The sequence below is a fragment of the Camellia sinensis genome, chromosome 14, assembly GCF_055761805.1.
Source record: "Camellia sinensis isolate YWXY chromosome 14, ASM5576180v1, whole genome shotgun sequence".
Lineage (NCBI taxonomy): Eukaryota > Viridiplantae > Streptophyta > Magnoliopsida > Ericales > Theaceae > Camellia > Camellia sinensis.
The window spans coordinates 18750299-18771356 of record NC_138974.1 but is presented as its reverse complement, the minus strand read 5'-3'; positions in this window follow the sequence as shown (position 1 = coordinate 18771356).

The window sequence follows — 21058 nt, the reverse complement described above, 5'->3', positions numbered from 1 at the left end:
ACAATGGAATTGGACACCATTGGAGACAAGACCCAGGAGGAAGATAGGGCTATGATCTTGCTGGTCTCTCTACCTGCATCATATGAGCATCTCAGGACAACTCTATTGTACGGAAAGGATGCTCTTGGACTGGATGAGGTGATTGCTACGCTCATTTCTCATGAGTCGATGAAGAAACAGGAAGGTAGCAGTAGCAAACACCCAGAAGGAAATGCCATGGTTGCCTCAGAAAATGAGCAAGGCAGAGGTAGGTCCAATGATAGACGGGGTAGATCCAAATCAAGAGGACGTTCGCAATCAAGGTCAGGCTTCAGGAGAAAGTGTTATTACTGTGATCAGGAGGATCACCTCATAAAAGACTGTGCAAAGCTCAAGGAGGACAAAGCACAAAAGGAACAGGCGAGCTCATCAAATGTCGCTGCTGCAGTAAATGCTAAGGATGAGTATGCATTTACAGTTTCGTCGAGTATGACGAAACCTGACTGGATCTTAGATTCCGGAAGCACATATCATATATGCATGGATAAGAAACTTTTTTCTACCTACCAAGCCAAGGATGGAGGTATTGTTCGAGTGGCTAACAACACTGTGAGTAAGATTGTTGGCATGGGAACAGTACGGCTGAGAATGGAAGATGGAAAAAATTTCACGTTGGATGGAGTCCGACACGTGCCAAGACTGAAGAAGAATCTAATTTCCTTAAGTATGCTAGACATGAAAGGTTATAGCTTCACATCTAGCAAAGGAAATCTCAAAGTCATCCATGGAGATACGGTGATGCTACATGGACGACTGGAGGGGAATCTGTACAGGCTTGTGGAGAAGGTTGTGACAGACGGAGCTACTGTCACTTACCGGGCAAGACGTACAAGACATGCACAGAAGAGACATAGGGCCCAGCAGACATGGCAACCAAAGTGTACAAGAACGCATGGAGGCAGTTCGGAGGTGCACAAGACGGAGCCATTGCGGCCAATTTTAAAGACAGCTCAGAGCAAAGAGACCAAGACAGCAAAGCATGTCCCAGGAAAGAAAGTTTCTTTTGCTCCTGAATTAGAGACATATTGGGATCTCTCCAAGACTGGATGGAAGGGAGAGATGCCATCTCAAAGAGTTGCAAAGTAAAGCTTTGCATGGCACCCCAGTGAGGGGGTGCCGGGCACTCCAGGCAAGGGGGTGCAAGCATCTCAGTGAAGAGATGCAGACTTTGTTGAATTTGGGCGTGACAAGATTAGCAGCAGTGTGTGCAGTGGATCACCTCACATGGGTTGAGGGGGTGATTTGTTGAATTCACCCCATGTGAAGGGGAAATTGTCTTGTGAACACACCTTGGTTGGTCAACAAGGAAGTAGGCTACCAACCATGTCAAAGAAGGAGGCTGCCGAAGTCAAGCATGGAGGCTACCCAATGGCACTCCCACCTACTCCAAGGTGTATAAAATGGAATGGTGATGGTGAGTTGTAGACAGGGCAAATGGCAAAACACATTGCTGAGAGAAAGGCACAAAACAGAGAGAGCTAGTGAGAGCTATTTTCTGTTTGTCAGAGAGTGTGAGTGAGTGTGTTATATAGAGAGACAGTGAGTTGAGAGTGTGTAATCTCCTCCATTTGTTGATATATAACAACATCGCTCCCGTGGACGTAGGCCGGTTTGCCGAACCACGTTAAAACTCTTGTGTTTTTGCTTGTGAGTGTCCCCTGGTGTGCCCACGATCCGCAACAGTTTCTTGATGTAAACCTATTGTCATTGGAAATTCACTTGTCTCTCCCCTTACTATTCTCAAACTAGCCACGGTTTCATCATGTCTTTAATTCTATCAATATATCTAAGTTAACTGATACTTCTTTCTTTTTCCAAACTCTATATTATCTCTCTAGGAACCCTATCATATTCTTTTTCTAAGTCAATAAACAGCATATCAAGGCCTTTTTCTTTCCTAAAATCATTGACACATGTCTTAATTTCCACTCAATTGCTCTCTTCCAAAGTTTCATTGTATGACTCGCATAAGTTTAACACCATGATAATAAGTGCAGCTTTAAACATCACCTTTTTCTTATATATTGGAATTATACTTTCCATCTATTTGGCAGGCATTATCTTAATATTCAAGATCTTAGTCGGCCAAACTGCACCTTCATCATCCAAAGACTCCCAAATTTGAATAGGAATTCTATTTGTCCTACAGTTCTTTTACTTTCATCTTCTCCTTCGACTACTCTGATCTTGTGAAATAATTTATAATTAATATCATGTCATCACTTTTTTTTTTCACACCCCTTTCAATTTGAAAATAATGTGGCATAAAAGAAAAAATGGCAGTAGTACTATATATCAAAAAACGCCTGAATTCATAGGGCTAATGGAGGAGACAATGTTTTGTAATATCCAGGGGTTTGTCCAATTTAAAATTCAAACTGGGGATTGAGTGACCATTAATTCCATACTCCCTAACTTTCCCCATACTAATACAATTACTTTATCAAATGTGTGTGACAAATCAAACAAATGGTTTCTTCATATATCTAGGTTTATAATATGTGACTTATGTAATGACGAAGGAAATGAACACTTTCTAGCTTGACAACAACATTTACATTTTAGTTGAAGTGTTCCACACCTGTACTGTCCACTCACAGAGATGTTGAAATCTGCAGTGGCCAGTGCTTCCAAGAAAGCACCTATCAAAACCCCATTAGGCTAAGAAATCTTTTCAGAAAATATGGATAACATACTGTATACAGGTATGCTCATTATCCCTTATCTATAACAGCAAAGCTCTTAAACATGAGCTGATCAGCCTATGTCAACCAAATAATCGAACATCCATAAGCATTCCCCATCCATCAATCCTATTGCACCAGTAGATACCAAATTGCTAAAGCACTGATGGGGATCATATAGACGAGGTTATGGCTGACGGCGAAAATTCTATTTCTCAAAACATATTTGTTCATTTGAAAATTGCTCCAAGAAGATTCAAAGATAGCACCAATTAAACAAAATAGTGGACTCCTAGATTTTGAAATTGTGTCCCTCATATGAAACACTGAAACAATTAGGTCACATTCAATGTCTCAATGGAAATTGATTCACTCAATCCCATTTAACCAAAAATTTAATAGTATATCTAAATCTGCCAAACTCCCACACCTTGATCAACACAAATCAGCAACCATTAGTGCATTGAAGCTTAATTGTGCACCGGTGCATGTTCAGGTCGAACCAACAAATACTACTTTTCTGCTCTATATTTTGGATAAATTATTATTTGTCCTTTTTGTTATATATAACTCAAACATAAATCTTAATATTATAATATATTTTTTATATTATGTGATAGTGAATGTAATATTTTTTGTCTAATTTTAAATAAAAGTTAAATTTAAAAATAAATATAGAAAAAATTAAAATGTGAAAGATTGAAGTGAAAAATAATAAAACATAAATGGAACAAATTGTAATTTACCCTTTTTATTTTGAAAGTATTGTTAATCCATGTCATTTATCAATCGATTTATCTACGTGTACCATCATATGCTCCGGTCAAGACTTTTACGTTGTGTTTGGTTGGAGGATTTAAAGAGGGATTTGAAAAGAGAAAGGAAAAAGATAGGTAAAATGTGAATAAAATATACCTACATTTCACACACTTTTTCCCTTTCTCTTTCCAAATCCCTCCCAAAATTCCTCAACCAAACACAGTATTATGGTATTTGATTATGACATATTGTGAGATTAGTTATATGTATTATAGTGTTAGTTTTGACTTATTGTGATTTTAGTTATGATTTAAAAAAATTTCTGATTAAACCTTATATATGTGTTTGGTAATGACTCAATATTTTTTTTTTTTTTTTAAAGTTATGCAAAGGATCTAATTATGACATTTGTGATAAACAATACCACAAATATCATAACATTGTCTCCTCCATTAGCCCTATCCAAAACATTGTCTCCGTCAACATTTACATTTGTGATAAACAATACCACTAACATTGTCGAGCATCAAGCTTCGCCCAACACCGCGAAATCCACTGAAAAGGAGGATCACTTGATTCGAAGCACTAAGAAGATTAAAAGTTCAGACACATCGGCACCCAGTGAAATGGACACTGAAGTGACCATGGCCACCATTATAGGAGAGGAAGACCCTATATCGCAAAGCCTTCCGTCACAGGCCACCCCCCCTGCTAAATCTTTTAAGGAAGCCCTGTCTACGGCCCGCAACTATGACTACACGTTTGATAGTCGAGTGGAGGTTTTATCCTCAGATGAAGAAGACGATGAGCAAGAGGGACGCACCTCAATCGAACACTCTACTTCGGATCACATGGGTATACCCAAGGTTTCTCTCCCTAACAAGCTGCTACAAAAGATCCGGAAACCATGGGCAAGCTCACTAATCATTCGTCTTCTGGGCAAAAGTATAGGCTATAAAATGCTCTGCACTCGAGTCAAAAACCTCTGGGGTCTCCAAGAAGAGTTTAGTGCTATTGATCTAGGGTGTAACTATTTTCTTTTTAAATTCTCCAACCCTGAAGATTTTACTAAAGTCCATACTGGAGGACCGTGGGTGATCATGGATCACTATCTTACAGTTAGATTATGGGAACCTAATTTTAAGCCTTCGGAAGCTTTTGAAACCACAACTGCGATTTGGGTTCGGTTTCCGGAGCTTCCGATAGAATATTATCATGATAAGGTCCTCTTCGCAATAGCTAAAACCATTGGTAAACCTCTGAAGATTGACTGGACAACAGCAATAGTTACCAGGGGAAAGTTTGCAAGAATCTGTGTGGAAATGGACCTCACAAAGCCATTGATCCCCAAGTTTGTGCTTGAGGACAAATGTTATAGTATTGAATATGAATCCTTACATTCCTTTTGTTTTCTGTGTGGACGAATTGACCACAGGAGGGAAGCTTGCAGATTCAAAACCCACATTGCACAACCGACGGGGGAGAAGCTAGCCGTTACCAGTGACGATAGTCGCGGCACACCCACCACGGATGCTAACGGTAACCTGCAACCTCAGGAAGTCAGGGAGGATGAATTTGGGCCCTGGATGTTGGTAACAAAACGTGGGCGTAGACCGATTCAACCCAGGAAAATCCAAGTCCCTTCGGGCCCAACTACAAAGCCCAATAAATTTTCACCCTTAGATGATGGCCAGAAGGGGCAGGATGATCACCCAAGGGGAAGGAAACATAACAGAGCAGGTGCTGAGAAGGCTCCAAACAACCAATCCATCTCATTGAGCCCACAACCAAGCCATGACCCCAAAGGTAAAGGCAAAATCGATCAGCCTCAATATTTAACCACGGAGCTAAATATAAATGCCCACCTACCTCTGATTACACCAACTGGTGCCAGCTCTTCCAAGCCAGAAAAGGAACCTTTTCCAGACTCACCAGAACATGAGCCTATCGAAATAGACAACTTCACCACTACGGAACAGACACAGCTTGGTGTGACTGACATGATCTGTGTCTTGGAAACCAACGCACGGCAAGAGGACTTAACCATGGTTACAACACAGACATTTCAAACCCATCCTAGTAACTCCATTCCATCTTCAAATATAAGCACTATTCCAGAGGAACAGCTAAATACAGAAAAAGAACCCCCAGATCCCGGAGATCCCCACAATGGAGAGGGAAGGAGATTTGAATTCAGGAAATCTGAGGCCGAGGGTGGAGGAACACCTGAGGCAGACCAGTTCGGTGGGACTGTTGTTAGAACCAGAGAGCGAAGCTCTTCACCTAGTCGCTTTCGACTGGTGGATAGAACAAATTCGTTTGAACATAGCACCCAGTTGGGAGGACAACCCAACCCAGCCATTCCATTCAATCCAAATGGCCTCCCTCAGATCAGTGGAGGACGATCATCGGCGGATACGCAGTATTGTAGACCTTGAAGGTAGTCTTCCTCCTACATTCCCCTCTATGGATTTATTACGAATCTTGTTTTGGAATTGCCGCGGTGCCGGCAATAATAAATTTAAACGTAACCTGGTGGAGCTCATTAAGTCGCACAAACCTGAGATCCTGATTCTCATGGAGACTAAAGTGGCTTTTAGTACAATGAGTAATTTCTTCAACAGTCTTGGCTTCACGGCTTCATCAACAGTTGATCCTGTGGGCAGAATGGGCGGGATATGGATTGTGTGGGACACCACTCAAGTAAACGTTAGAGCATCTACAGTTAATTCGCAAGCCATACATGCTACTGTCCATAAGGAAGATTATGAGGAGTGGGTGTTGGCTGCTGTCTATGCTAGCCCCAACCCCACCCTTCGAGACCAGATGTGGCATGATCTGACTGCGGTAGCCACTAATATGAAGAAGCCTTGGCTGGTTGCTGGAGATTTCAATGATTATGCCAACCAAGGGGAAAGACGGAGCTTCTCGGCTAATCATAATTCTAGAAGGACTCAGAAATTCATTGACCGAATTAACAGCTGCAACTTGATGGACTTGGGTAGCACTGGGCCTCGAATGACTTGGACAAACAACAGGACAGGGCTGGCTAATACCATGGAACGACTGGACAGGGCGATGTGCAATGCAGAATGGAGGACCATGTTTCCAGAAGCTACAGTTAGAGTTCTCCCTAGAACCTATTCAGATCATTCCCCTCTCGTGGTTTACACCCAAGGTATGCACTCTTTCAACCCTCGCAATAGGCCTTTTAGATTTGAGGCCGCTTGGATGTCTCATCCCGGGCTTATTGAAGTTGTTAAATCATCTTGGCATTTTATGAATAATAAACTTCTTGACGCCACTGCTGAATTTACTCATCGAGTCAATGTCTGGAATAAAGAGATATTTGGGAATATTTTTAAACGGAAAAGGAGGCTCCTTGCGAGGATAGAGGGTATCCAAAAAGTTCTTGCGATGCAATTTACCCACAACCTCCACCATCTTGAGAATGATCTCGTTAAGGAGTATAATGAGACCCTGCTTCAGGAAGAAATGCTCTGGTTTCAGAAGTCTAGAGCCAAACACATTACCCTTGGTGATAAAAACACACGGTATTTTCACATTTCTACAATTAACAAGCGGAGGAAACTTAAAATCAATGCCCTAAAAAATGATAACGGCATTTGGATTAGTGACACTGAGGGGGTGAAGAATGTCATTCTTGATTATTTTAAGAACCTATTTAGCAAAGGGGATTACCAACACCTCGATCATTGGGAGAATACCACTCCTGTTCAATTCACTAAGGAGGATAATGATGGCTTCCTGAAACCACTTTCTAATCTTGAAATTTTCCAAGCTGTGAAAGATATTGGAGCCTTTAAAGCCCCAGGGAAGGATGGTATCCCGGCCATATTCTATCATAAATATTGGAACCTTGTTGGCAAGTCTGTTTGTGATTTCATAAACCTTTGCTTTCATAACAACTCTGTCCCCGACCAGATTAATGAGACTATCATAGTCCTTATTCCTAAGATTGACAATCCTGAGAATATTAAGCAATTTAGGCCCATCAGTCTCTGTAATGTCACTTATAAAATCATTTCCAAAATCATTGTGGGAAGACTTAGACCACTTCTGGATAGTTTGGTGAGCCACAATCAATGTAGTTTTATTCCTGGGAGAAATACAACTGATAACATCATCATTACCCAGGAGATTCTTCATACTCTTAGACATAAAAAAGGTAGGAGGGGAGGCATGATTTTCAAAATAGATTTGGAGAAGGCTTATGACCGCTTGTCCTGGGAGTTCATTCGGGATACACTCATTGAGTTTAATATGAATGAAAAGTGGATACACCTTATCATGAGTTGTGTCACTAACACCAAATCTGCTGTCCTATGGAATGGGGAGATCCTTGAAGGGATCAAGAATGAGAGAGGGCTGCGTCAAGGGGACCCTCTCTCTCCTTATCTTTTTGTGCTTTGCATGGAAAGGTTGTCTAATATGATCAATTCTAAGGTGAAGAGTGGTTTGTGGCAAGGTATTAAAGCAGGTCGCAACAGCCCTCCCATCTCACACCTTTTCTTCGCTGATGATCTTATCTTATTTGCCACAGCGGACCAAACTAACTGTGAAGTTATCATGGGGGTTATCTCTGAATTTTGTGATATATCCGGACACAAAGTCAATTATCTTAAGTCTAAGCTGTTTGTTTCACCCAATCTGTCTCGTAACATAGCTTCATCTCTAAGCTCCCAATGTGGAATTCCTTTAACCCAAAACCTTGGGAAATACCTAGGTTCCCCAATGCTCCATGGGAGAGTCAATCGAACCTTATTTAGAGATACCATGGAGAAGTTAAAACTTAGGTTGTCAGGTTGGAAGGCTAGAAATCTCTCCCTTGCTGGGCGAACCACCCTTATCCAGTCTGTGACTTCGGCTATTCCTAGCTATAACATGCAGACCATGGAACTCCCAAGGAGGCTTTGTGACGATATAGACAGACTTAATAGGAACTTTTTTATGGGGGGAGACTGAGCACCATAAGAAAGTCCATCTTGTTAGTTGGGACAGTGTCTGCAGAAGCAAGGCGGACGGGGGGCTGGGAATTAGAAAAGCTAGAGATCATAATGCTGCATTATTAACTAAACTTGGGTGGAACATGCTGCGTGATACGAACAAACTTTGGTGTAAAGTGCTTCACTCCAAGTATTTGCAGAAGAATACCTTATTTAATTGGCCTCTCCATAAGAGATCTTCTCATGTTTGGAAGAGCATATGTAAGAATAGAGATTATTTGAAAAAGGGAGTCAAATGGAATGTGGGTAATGGTGAGCATATATCATTGTGGTGTGACTGGTGGTGCGGTAATCAACCTTTAGCTACCAATTACATTTCCCAACAAGGTAATGGTCTCCAAAAAGTTAGCTCTGTCCTCGACGATGAAGGCAATTGGGACACTGCTGCCTTGAATAATCTGTTAACTCCTCAAGATGTCCAAGCAATTCTCACACTTCACAGGCCCAGATTCGTCACTTACACAGATGCACCTGTTTGGGTTGGCTCCAATAGTGGCAATTTCACTACCTCCTCTGCGTATAAGATCATTGCAGGGCAGGATGAGGAGAACGGTGATTGGAAATGGCTCTGGAAAATTAGGGTCCCTCAGAAATTAAAATGTTTTATCTGGCTCATTCTTAAGGGGAGATTGCTTACTAACCACATGAGGCTTGTAAGGAACATGACCACATCTGCGATATGCCCTCGTTGTGGTGTAACTGATGAAACTCTGAACCACCTTCTCAGAGAGTGCAGCACGTCCAAAAATATCTGGACAGAAATTAAAAACATCACCTGGTGGGAGGATGGCTGTGGTAGACCTCTACTTGAATGGGTTACTTTTAATTTAAAAACCAACAGTGAGTTTATTTTTGGAACAAAATGGCAAACTGTGTTTATTTCTACCCTTTGGCAAATCTGGACAGATCGAAATAAAACTGTGTTTGAGAATCTAACTCCCTCCATTCAAGTCAGCCTCAAGTGCATAAGAAATTATGCTCATGAGATTGAGGAAGCTTACCAGTCCAGCCTCCACCCCAGGCCTTATCAGCCGCGACTAATACATTGGCTTCACCCCCCTGCAGGTAAGCTTAAACTGAACGTTGATGGCTGCTCCAAAGGTGATCCGGGACAAGCTGGCTATGGTGGACTGTTGCGGGACGAAACTGGCATATGGCTCTGGGGCTTCTATGGAAAGTTGGGCCACTGTTCCAGTCTTGAGGCTGAGTTGTGGGCTATATATCGTGGCCTCACCATTTTATTTCAAAAAGGCACTAAAGGAGTAGAAATCGAATCCGATTCTGAACTTGCTATTGACCAAATACAGCACGGTCCCAATACCAACTCTCCATACAAAGCTCTGATCGAAGATGCAAGATTCCTGCTGAAAAGATGCGATTGCCTTCTGCGACATACACTACGGGAGGGCAACAGATGTGCTGATAAGCTTGCAAGCCTAGGTGTGGAGCAAGGTGAACATGTGGTGCTGCTGGAGGACCCTCCTGAAGAGGTGAAGAATCTGGTCATAGCAGATATGACCGGAGTTAGTGTCCTAAGAGACTAGTTCGTAGTTTATCTGTTGTATCTGTTCTTGTTTCTGCTGTTTTGTCTTTCTGAACTTCCTTTGAATCAAAAAAAAAAATATCATAACATTACTAATCTTTCTATCTATCTATATATCTATCTATTTATCTATTCCATTATAAAGTGAACACATGTGGTGTTGTTCTAAAACTTCTCTCTTCTTACGTGTCCAATGTCTATTTCTCCATTCAAAAAATATATAAATAGATAAAGGAGAATGCGTGGTACTCGAATATCAAACATTTTCTTTGCTGAAGAAGACTCTTACACAATACATAATAAATATTTTGTTTTATTTTTATTTATTTAAATTACACACACATCGCGTGTGCCAACTGCTATATATGAATATTAGAATTGGTGTTGGTGTCTCATTTTTTAGAATTTTTTCAAAATATCCCTATTAGTCGCATGGGCAATTATGCCCTAAATTCTAGTCTCTTTTTTTTTTTCTTTTTTTTTCTTTTTGTGTTTTTGTTTTTGTTTTTGTTTTTGTTTTTTTTTTTTTTTTGTGTCTTTCAAATATGTCAACTTCTGATTTTTTTTCTACTTTATTTTAATCTTTAGTTTTTGAATTCTATCATACAATTTATAATATTATTTTTCTAAAACAAAATAATCATATATGCACAAATCGTGGGTGCCACCTTGTGTGCCATCACTTCTAATCTATTCTATTATAATATGCAAAGACATGAATTGGTGCTGACATTTTTGTGTCTCATACTTTTTATTTCTAAAATAAGTTTAAACAATTTTATAATTTCCACACATATAATTCTGTTTCTATGTTTTTTCATAATTTTATTTCCACTTGCACACGTGGTGCATGCTCAACCACTAGTTAAGATATATGTTAAGAAGTTTAAACAAAATATAAATTATGCATAAAATTAAAAAAATGTTATTTTGAAAAATATACAATCGATTTAGGAAAAATTTACAACTCTTAAATATGCACATTGTAAAAATGTTATTATTTTTGTGATAACAATTATGAATATTTGTGAATAGTGAATTTATGGCATGCACCAAAAAGTTAGAAATGATGAGTTATGATATTTTGTCATTTTTGTTATATTATTTTGTAATTTATGTGACAAAATTTTGTCAAAAAATTATAAAAGGCATATCATATACATCATTTGAAGGGTGTATATTGTAGTCTCTCCTCTCTATTTAAGTTTAACTAGTGTCGTTAATAAAGTCCTATTTTGAAAAATATTGGGAATTTGAAACAGTTGTTGTTTTATGCTTGTGGGGACATATTTTTGGGTAGTTCATGTGGCCGAGGTTGTTAGCCGAGGTGCCACGTGGGCAGACCATGATGTCAAGATATGGTGCAATAATACCGGAAGCTGAGATATTTGGATAGAGGATTAGAGTCTTAGATGATATCAAACTATCTATTTGGATAGAGGACTCACTACAAGAATAAACACTTTTGGCAACAAAAAAATTGGTCGCTAAAAGTCAATTTTTGGTCGGCAAAAGTTATCCGCGACCAATTTTTTTGGTCGCTACTTTGGTCGCCAATTGAGGGTCGGCAAAAGTAATTCGCGACCAAAATTGTGGTTGGTTGGCAAAAGTTGGATTTCGCGACTAAATTTTTAGTCGCTAAATGTTTAATTACCGCGACTAATTTATTTTGTCGCCAAAACACTTTGTGTCACGACCCAAACCCGGCCCTATGGGTTTAGCACCGTAACCGGCCAGTAATCCGAGATTACCGAAGGCCTGCAGAACAGAAATACAGTAGAACAGAGTACAGGGCCTGGCGGAAGCCAATACAGTAATTAAACAATGTCCAATGAGCTGTGACAGTCTATATGAAAAAGACTTTTCACACATTCATACATAAACAGTACAGAACAATGTGCAATATTTACAATCATTCAGATTAGGGACTCAACCCTACAAAACGGTACAGAAAACATTCCGTCCATACAAAACAGTGAAACAGTACAGAAGGGGGAATTGTAAAACACCCCTAAGCCCTAACACGTTAGGTTCGGAACCTCGCGGTGAGGCACGGAGGCTGGCTGGACAAAACTGGAGTAACCCTGACGCCTCTAGCTGCGGTCTGGTGCCTGTACACCTACATATATATATGAGCAGTGAGCTAAAGCCCAGTGAATAACATAAAGCGTAAAGGGGTTTAGAATGAATGTCCTTACAGTAATGAAAACAGTTCATTTCAATCAGTAATTCAGTTGCTCAGTACAGTAAACAGTCATATGTGGTACATCCATTAGCATAACAGTAACAGTAGGTCTTAAAAGACCGAACAGTAATGATGGCCATCAGTCAGTAAACAGTAGTGGTTTCACAAGGAAACCGACAGAGATCTCTGTGACAGTAACAGTAACAGTAAACCGTAGATACTAAGGATGCCACAGTACAGTTCAGAAATAAAGGACATACATTCATTCAGTAAATAATACCAGTTCAGTAAACAGTTCAGTTCAGTATTCAGAAGATAATCAGTGGAACATATCTTTACACAATTGTTACTCACAAAGTTCGGGCTACAGTATGCTAGAGCGTGTCTCTTCAGTCGCCAACCCTACACAGTTAACAGATTGAACACACTAAGCTACACGGTTGGGAAATAACATAACTTAATCCCTCATTTGCCTTGGTGTGTTCTACATCTATATCCTCAACAAGATGCCTTAAACTAGGCCTAAGAATGCCTAGGATGGGATGAGGATGAAAAGATGTACATTCAAAAGCATGTTCAGAATTTTCAGAAAAACAGAGTCACGCTCGAGCGTATGCTTCCCCGCTCGAGCGGACATGCAACAAAGGTACACGCTCGAGCGTAAACTTTTCCCGCTCGAGCGTACTGTAAAAGTACTGGATGGGTGAAATCTCCGCTCGACGCCCGCTCGAGCTTGAGACACATGATTCCGCTCGAGCGCCCAATCCTCCGCTCGAGCGTACTGTAAAACAGTGCAGAGATACAGGATGCTCGGATTCTCCGCTCGAGCGCCAATTTACCCCGCTCGAGCGGAAGTGCGAAATCTGGAAAACCCAGATTGCACCTCCAAGCTCAAAACCAAGTCAAAAAGCATCAAAATCGATTCTCTTGGGCTCATTTTCTGGAAAACATTTATAAACACATAGAATAACATGTTTTAAAGCTCAATTTGAGAAATCAAAGTCCAAGGGTGTTTAATTCAAACTCAATTTCAAACCATTATTCAAGAATAGGAAGAACATGCAAACATGCATGAATTCAAATCAGTTCAAAGCTCCAATTTGATGCTCTAAGGAGCCAATTCTTTTCAAAACATGGTGAAATCATGGATTTAACATAAACATGAACATGCATGCACCAATTACCATGAATTCAACTCCAAACTCATTAATTCCAACATGCATGCATGAAATGAGCTTCAATTCACCATTAATGACCCAAATCATGACTTAGTTCTACAATGAAGCATGAACCATGCAAGAACTAGTTCAATAGCATCAATAAGAAGATAGGATCCTTACCTAGAGCTTGAATTAGAGGACTAGGAGCTCAAATATGCAATCTATACTTCAATTCCTTCAATTCTCCAAACAATTTCAAGATGAAAACCAACTCCTCTAGTCTCTCTCTCTCTAAGGTCGGTTGAGGCTCAAAATGTGAGAAGAAATGATGGTTTAATCAAATACGTGGAGTGTATACAAGGTTCATGAGGTGTGAGGCGGTGGCCACTAAGTGGCGAGATGGTAATTAAGCCGAACTATGCGATTAATTAATATTTAATCTAATTTAATCATACCTAATCAATTTTCAGGTAAATATACCATAAAATCACATTAATTACGAGGGTCATTAAACATCAATCAGTTTCTAATTCGGCCGTCGATAAGGCCTTCAATTAGCAGTTTAAACATATAAGCATGAACAGATAATCATACAATCAAACAGATAGAATGCAATTTAACTAACATATACTCAATCAATTCGGTTTCCAATTTTCAGTCAGTCAGTTCAGTACTTTTGATCAGTTCAATTATCAGTCAGTTATCAGTCATTATCAGTTCCGTTTAACAGTAATCGGTGATTATCGGTAATCAATCCGTCATTAATCAGTAAACAGTATGGGGGTTGTTACAGTCTCCCCTCCTTATAAAGAGTTTAGTCCTCTAAACTCGAGTTACCTTCATTCTGGAAGAAAACAGGATTCAGTGGAAACAGTTCAGGATATCGTTTGGCCATGTCATCTTCCCTTTCCCAAGTGGCATACATGCCACCGTGGTTTTGCCAGTCAACTTTCACTAGCGGGATCTCTTTGTTTCTCAGTTTCTTGATCCGTCTGTTAACAATCTGTATAGGACGTTCCTCGTAAGTGTAGTCATCACTCAGCACTATACGAGTAGGCTCAATCACATGGAAGGGATCCCGGAGATAGTCTCTCAACATCGAAATGTGGAAGACGTTGTGCATATGCTCCATTTCAGGAGGGAGCGCAACTTGATACGCCACCGGATTGATTTTCTCAATAATCTCATACGGTCCGACATATCTCGGCGCTAACTTGCCTTTGACTCCAAAACGAGTCTGGCCTTTCATTGGTGTCACTTTCACAAAAACGTGATCACCCACTTCATACTCTCTGTCCCGTCTTCTGACGTCTGCATAACTTTTCTGTCTACTCTGTGCAGTTTTCAGTCTTTGCTGTATCAGTTTCACTTTCTCAGTTGTTTCATAAATAATCTCGGGCCCAAGCAAAGGCCCATCTCCAACTTCTGCCCAGCAAATTGGAGATCTACATTTCCTGCCATACAATGCCTCGAAAGGCGCCATACCAATACTCGAATGGTAACTGTTGTTGTAGGCGAATTCAACTAATGGCAGATGACTTTCCCAATCTCCTTGAAAATCAAGGACACACATTCTCAGTAAGTCCTCCAAAGTTTGGATGGTCCTTTCCGACTGTCCATCTGTCTGAGGATGATAGGCACTACTCAGTCTCAGTTCAGTACCCAATGCAGTCTGTAGACTTTGCCAAAACCTCGATGTAAACTTCGAATCCCTGTCAGAAACAATAGACACAGGCACTCCATGCAGTCTAACAATTTCATCAATATAGATGACAGCCAATTTGTCCGCATTATAAATCGTCTTGACAGGTAAGAAGTGAGCAGATTTGGTTAGTCTATCAACAATAACCCAAATTGAATCCATACCTTTTCTGGAACGAGGTAATCCAACGATAAAATCCATCGTGATATGCTCCCATTTCCACTCTGGTATGGGTAGGGGTTGCAATAATCCGGCAGGTCGCTGATGTTCAGCTTTGACCTGTTGGCAATGAAGACATTTGGATACAAAATCAGCAATTTCTTTCTTCATTCCCGGCCACCAGAAATTCTGTTTCAGATCTTGATACATTTTCGTATTCCCCGGATGGATAGACAATTTCGAATTGTGGCCTTCGTGCAGAACTCTTCTTTTCAGTTCAGTATCATTTGGTACACACAGTCTTTCTTGAAATCTCAGTACATTATTCTCAAATTTGAATCCCGGTCTCGGTTTAGATTCTCTTTCTTCGATGATCTTCTTCAAGAAGTCATCCAGTTGCTGTTTCTCTTTAATCTCTTCAATCAGCGCCGGTTGAGCAGAAATAGCAGCTAAGATTCCACCTTGTTCTCTCAAAACAATTTCAATTTCAGATTTTTCAAGGTCACAAAGCAACTCTTTCTGTCCTGTAAGCAAACAGGCTAAGTTTCCAATCGATTTCCGGCTCAATGCATCGGCAACGGTATTGGCTTTTCCCGGATGGTACAATATCTGTAGGTCATAGTCTTTAATCAGTTCCAGCCATCTCCGCTGTCTCATATTCAGTTCTTTCTGTGTGAAGAAATACTTTAAACTCTTGTGGTCGGTGTATACTTCACATGTCACCCCGTACAGATAGTGACGCCAGATTTTCAGTGCGAATACCACTGCAGCAAGTTCCAGATCATGGGTCGGGTAGTTCTTTTCATGTGGTCTCAGTTGTCGGGAAGCATACGCAATAACTCTCCCATTCTGCATTAAAACACACCCCAGACCCTTATGAGAAGCATCACTAAATACAGTATAACCATCCGTACCTGAAGGTAAAGTCAGAACAGGTGCAGTCACTAATCGAGTTTTCAACTCCTGGAAGGCAGATTCCCTTTGGTCAGTCCAGTCAAATGATGTCCCCTTTTGTGTTAACTGCGTCAGTGGTAGGGCAATTTTGGAGAAATCTTTGACAAATCTTCTGTAATATCCAGCCAATCCCAAAAAGCTTCGGACTTCAGTCACATTTGTTGGTCTAGGCCAGTTCACTACAGCTTCAATTTTCTGCGGATCAACAGAAATTCCATTTTTGCTAACAACATGCCCCAAAAACATAACATGGTCAAGCCAGAATTCACATTTAGACAGTTTAGCATACAGTTTCTGTTCCCTTAAGGTTTGTAGGGCAAGTCTCAGATGATGTTCATGTTCTTCTATACTCTTAGAGTAAATCAATATGTCATCAATAAATACAACAATAAAATTGTCAAGGTATGGTTTAAAGATTCTGTTCATGAGGTCCATAAATGCAGCTGGTGCATTCGTGACTCCAAAAGGCATAACTAAAAATTCGTAATGTCCATACCTCGTTCTAAAAGCAGTTTTATCAATGTCATCAGATTTAACTTTCAACTGATGGTATCCGGATCTGAGATCAATTTTGGAAAATACTTGTGCACCCTGTAACTGATCAAATAAATCATCAATGCGCGGTAATGGGTATTTATTCTTTACAGTTACCTTGTTCAATTCACGGTAGTCAATGCACAGTCTCAGTGAGCCGTCTTTCTTCTTTACAAATAAAACCGGTGCACCCCATGGTGAGGTACTAGGTCTAATAAACTTCTTGTCTAACAGTTCTTGCAATTGCGCCTTCAATTCTTTCAGTTCAGTTGGAGCCATTCGGTAGGGAGCTTTAGAAACTGGCTGTGTTCCGGGAATCACGTCCACGGTGAATTCAATCTCCCTGTCAATCAAATCCCCTGGCAAATTGTCTGGAAAAACATCTGGGAATTCTCTGACTATAGGAATACAGTTCACATTAGCATTATCATCAGTAGATACAGTCAGTACATAACACAAATATCCCTTACAGCCCTTTCTAATCAATTTTAGAGCTTTCACAGATGAAATCAGATACGGGGGAGGTACTACTCCAACCCCATTAAACACGAATTCAGGCAGACCAGGTGGACGGAAAACAACTTGCTTGGTCACACAGTCAATAGTGGCATGATATTTTTGTAACCAATCCATTCCCAATATTATATCAAAATGATCAATGTTCAATGGCAGTAAATCAATAAACAGATGCATATCCCCAACAATGATTTCACATGCGGGGTACATATAAGCACATGTCATGGATCCCCCTACAGGTGATGATACGGCTAGCAGATAGTTCATAGGTTCTAAGGGTCTATTCAGTTTCCGTGAGAAAGCATGCGATACATAAGAATGTGTAGACCCCGAATCAATTAATACATATGCATTTTGTGCACAAATAGAGAGAATACCTGACACAACGGTCTCGGTATTCTGCACATCTCCCGGTACTAGTGCGAACACTCGGCCTTGCCTCACAGGCTCTTTCCCGGTAGCTCTGGGGTTAGGCTTTGGTGCTACAGTTGATGCTGCTGCGCTCGGTGCAGCTTTACCACTGGCTTGTGGAGCAGAGGGGCAGTCTTTAACCATGTGGCCCACCTTGCCACACCTGTAACAGGCTCCAGATATTCTGTAACAGACTCCCTTGTGCTTCTTGCCACACTCAGGACAGGGTGGTATGAATCCACTCCCTTGGCTGGGGCTAATCATCGTCCCCGTATTCTGTTTCTTGTTGGCTGGGTTGTGCTTGCCTTTCTTAAATTTGAAACCCTGCCTTTTACCATGCCATTCAGTTATTGGTGTTTCAGATTGTTTCACTGCTGCAATGTTCGACTCGGCCATCAATGCCCGGTCGAGAACACTCACAAAAGTCGGTAATTTCAAAACGTTTATTCGATCAAGAATTGCAACATTAAGGCCGCCCTCAAATTTCCTGGCCTTCTTATACTCAGTATCCACCATGTGCGGTGCATAACGGGCAAGTTCAGTAAATTTTGTTTCATATTCGGCAACCGACGTGGTGCCCTGTTTCAGTTGTTCAAACTCAGTTACTTTCCTATCCCTGACACACTGCGGAAAGTACTTTTCAAAGAATGACTCCTTGAACTGAGCCCAAGTCATAACAGCATTTGTATCGCGGATCAACATCCACCACCTTCTAGCTTCTTCTTGTAAGGTGAAGGTAGCTAACAGTACTTTATTCGCTTCTGAGCACGGAAACACTTCAAATAGTTTCTCTGTTTCCAGAACCCAAGCTTCAGCTTTTAACGGTTCAAGGCCTCCCTGAAAGGATGGCGGTTTCATTTTGCTGAACTTCTGGGTCAGAGCAATTATATCCCCCTCATTCACATTAACGTTAGGTTCCGGCTGTACCGGAGGAGGAGGAGGCTGTTGGTTCTGTTGTTCAAGTCTAACAGTTATCAGTTCTATCATTCTTTCCATTCTTTCCATTCTTGCCTCAGTAGATGAGGACTCAGGTTCATTTGCATTGTCCATTTCACTATAAGCAGTTATAACAGTTTTAAACATAAGCAGTCATTGGTTTACCAGTTTAACACATTAGCAGATATTCAGTCATAACATAACCACACACTTATCATGCTCATGAGATGCCCTAATTACTTTTCTAGGACACCCTATAGCTCATTTGGACACGTGTGTGCGGTATAACTCGTGGTTAAGTATCGCTCTGATACCACTCTGTCACGACCCAAACCCGGCCCTATGGGTTTAGCACCGTAACCGGCCAGTAATCCGAGATTACCGAAGGCCTGCAGAACAGAAATACAGTAGAACAGAGTACAGGGCCTGGCGGAAGCCAATACAGTAATTAAACAATGTCCAATGAGCTGTGACAGTCTATATGAAAAAGACTTTTCACACATTCATACATAAACAGTACAGAACAATGTGCAATATTTACAATCATTCAGATTAGGGACTCAACCCTACAAAACGGTACAGAAAACATTCCGTCCATACAAAACAGTGAAACAGTACAGAAGGGGGAATTGTAAAACACCCCTAAGCCCTAACACGTTAGGTTCGGAACCTCGCGGTGAGGCACGGAGGCTGGCTGGACAAAACTGGAGTAACCCTGACGCCTCTAGCTGCGGTCTGGTGCCTGTACACCTACATATATATATGAGCAGTGAGCTAAAGCCCAGTGAATAACATAAAGCGTAAAGGGGTTTAGAATGAATGTCCTTACAGTAATGAAAACAGTTCATTTCAATCAGTAATTCAGTTGCTCAGTACAGTAAACAGTCATATGTGGTACATCCATTAGCATAACAGTAACAGTAGGTCTTAAAAGACCGAACAGTAATGATGGCCATCAGTCAGTAAACAGTAGTGGTTTCACAAGGAAACCGACAGAGATCTCTGTGACAGTAACAGTAACAGTAAACCGTAGATACTAAGGATGCCACAGTACAGTTCAGAAATAAAGGACATACATTCATTCAGTAAATAATACCAGTTCAGTAAACAGTTCAGTTCAGTATTCAGAAGATAATCAGTGGAACATATCTTTACACAATTGTTACTCACAAAGTTCGGGCTACAGTATGCTAGAGCGTGTCTCTTCAGTCGCCAACCCTACACAGTTAACAGATTGAACACACTAAGCTACACGGTTGGGAAATAACATAACTTAATCCCTCATTTGCCTTGGTGTGTTCTACATCTATATCCTCAACAAGATGCCTTAAACTAGGCCTAAGAATGCCTAGGATGGGATGAGGATGAAAAGATGTACATTCAAAAGCATGTTCAGAATTTTCAGAAAAACAGAGTCACGCTCGAGCGTATGCTTCCCCGCTCGAGCGGACATGCAACAAAGGTACACGCTCGAGCGTAAACTTTTCCCGCTCGAGCGTACTGTAAAAGTACTGGATGGGTGAAATCTCCGCTCGACGCCCGCTCGAGCTTGAGACACATGATTCCGCTCGAGCGCCCAATCCTCCGCTCGAGCGTACTGTAAAACAGTGCAGAGATACAGGATGCTCGGATTCTCCGCTCGAGCGCCAATTTACCCCGCTCGAGCGGAAGTGCGAAATCTGGAAAACCCAGATTGCACCTCCAAGCTCAAAACCAAGTCAAAAAGCATCAAAATCGATTCTCTTGGGCTCATTTTCTGGAAAACATTTATAAACACATAGAATAACATGTTTTAAAGCTCAATTTGAGAAATCAAAGTCCAAGGGTGTTTAATTCAAACTCAATTTCAAACCATTATTCAAGAATAGGAAGAACATGCAAACATGCATGAATTCAAATCAGTTCAAAGCTCCAATTTGATGCTCTAAGGAGCCAATTCTTTTCAAAACATGGTGAAATCATGGATTTAACATAAACATGAACATGCATGCACCAATTACCATGAATTCAACTCCAAACTCATTAATTCCAACATGCATGCATGAAATGAGCTTCAATTCACCATTAATGACCCAAATCATGACTTAGTTCTACAATGAAGCATGAACCATGCAAGAACTAGTTCAATAGCATCAATAAGAAGATAGGATCCTTACCTAGAGCTTGAATTAGAGGACTAGGAGCTCAAATATGCAATCTATACTTCAATTCCTTCAATTCTCCAAACAATTTCAAGATGAAAACCAACTCCTCTAGTCTCTCTCTCTCTAAGGTCGGTTGAGGCTCAAAATGTGAGAAGAAATGATGGTTTAATCAAATACGTGGAGTGTATACAAGGTTCATGAGGTGTGAGGCGGTGGCCACTAAGTGGCGAGATGGTAATTAAGCCGAACTATGCGATTAATTAATATTTAATCTAATTTAATCATACCTAATCAATTTTCAGGTA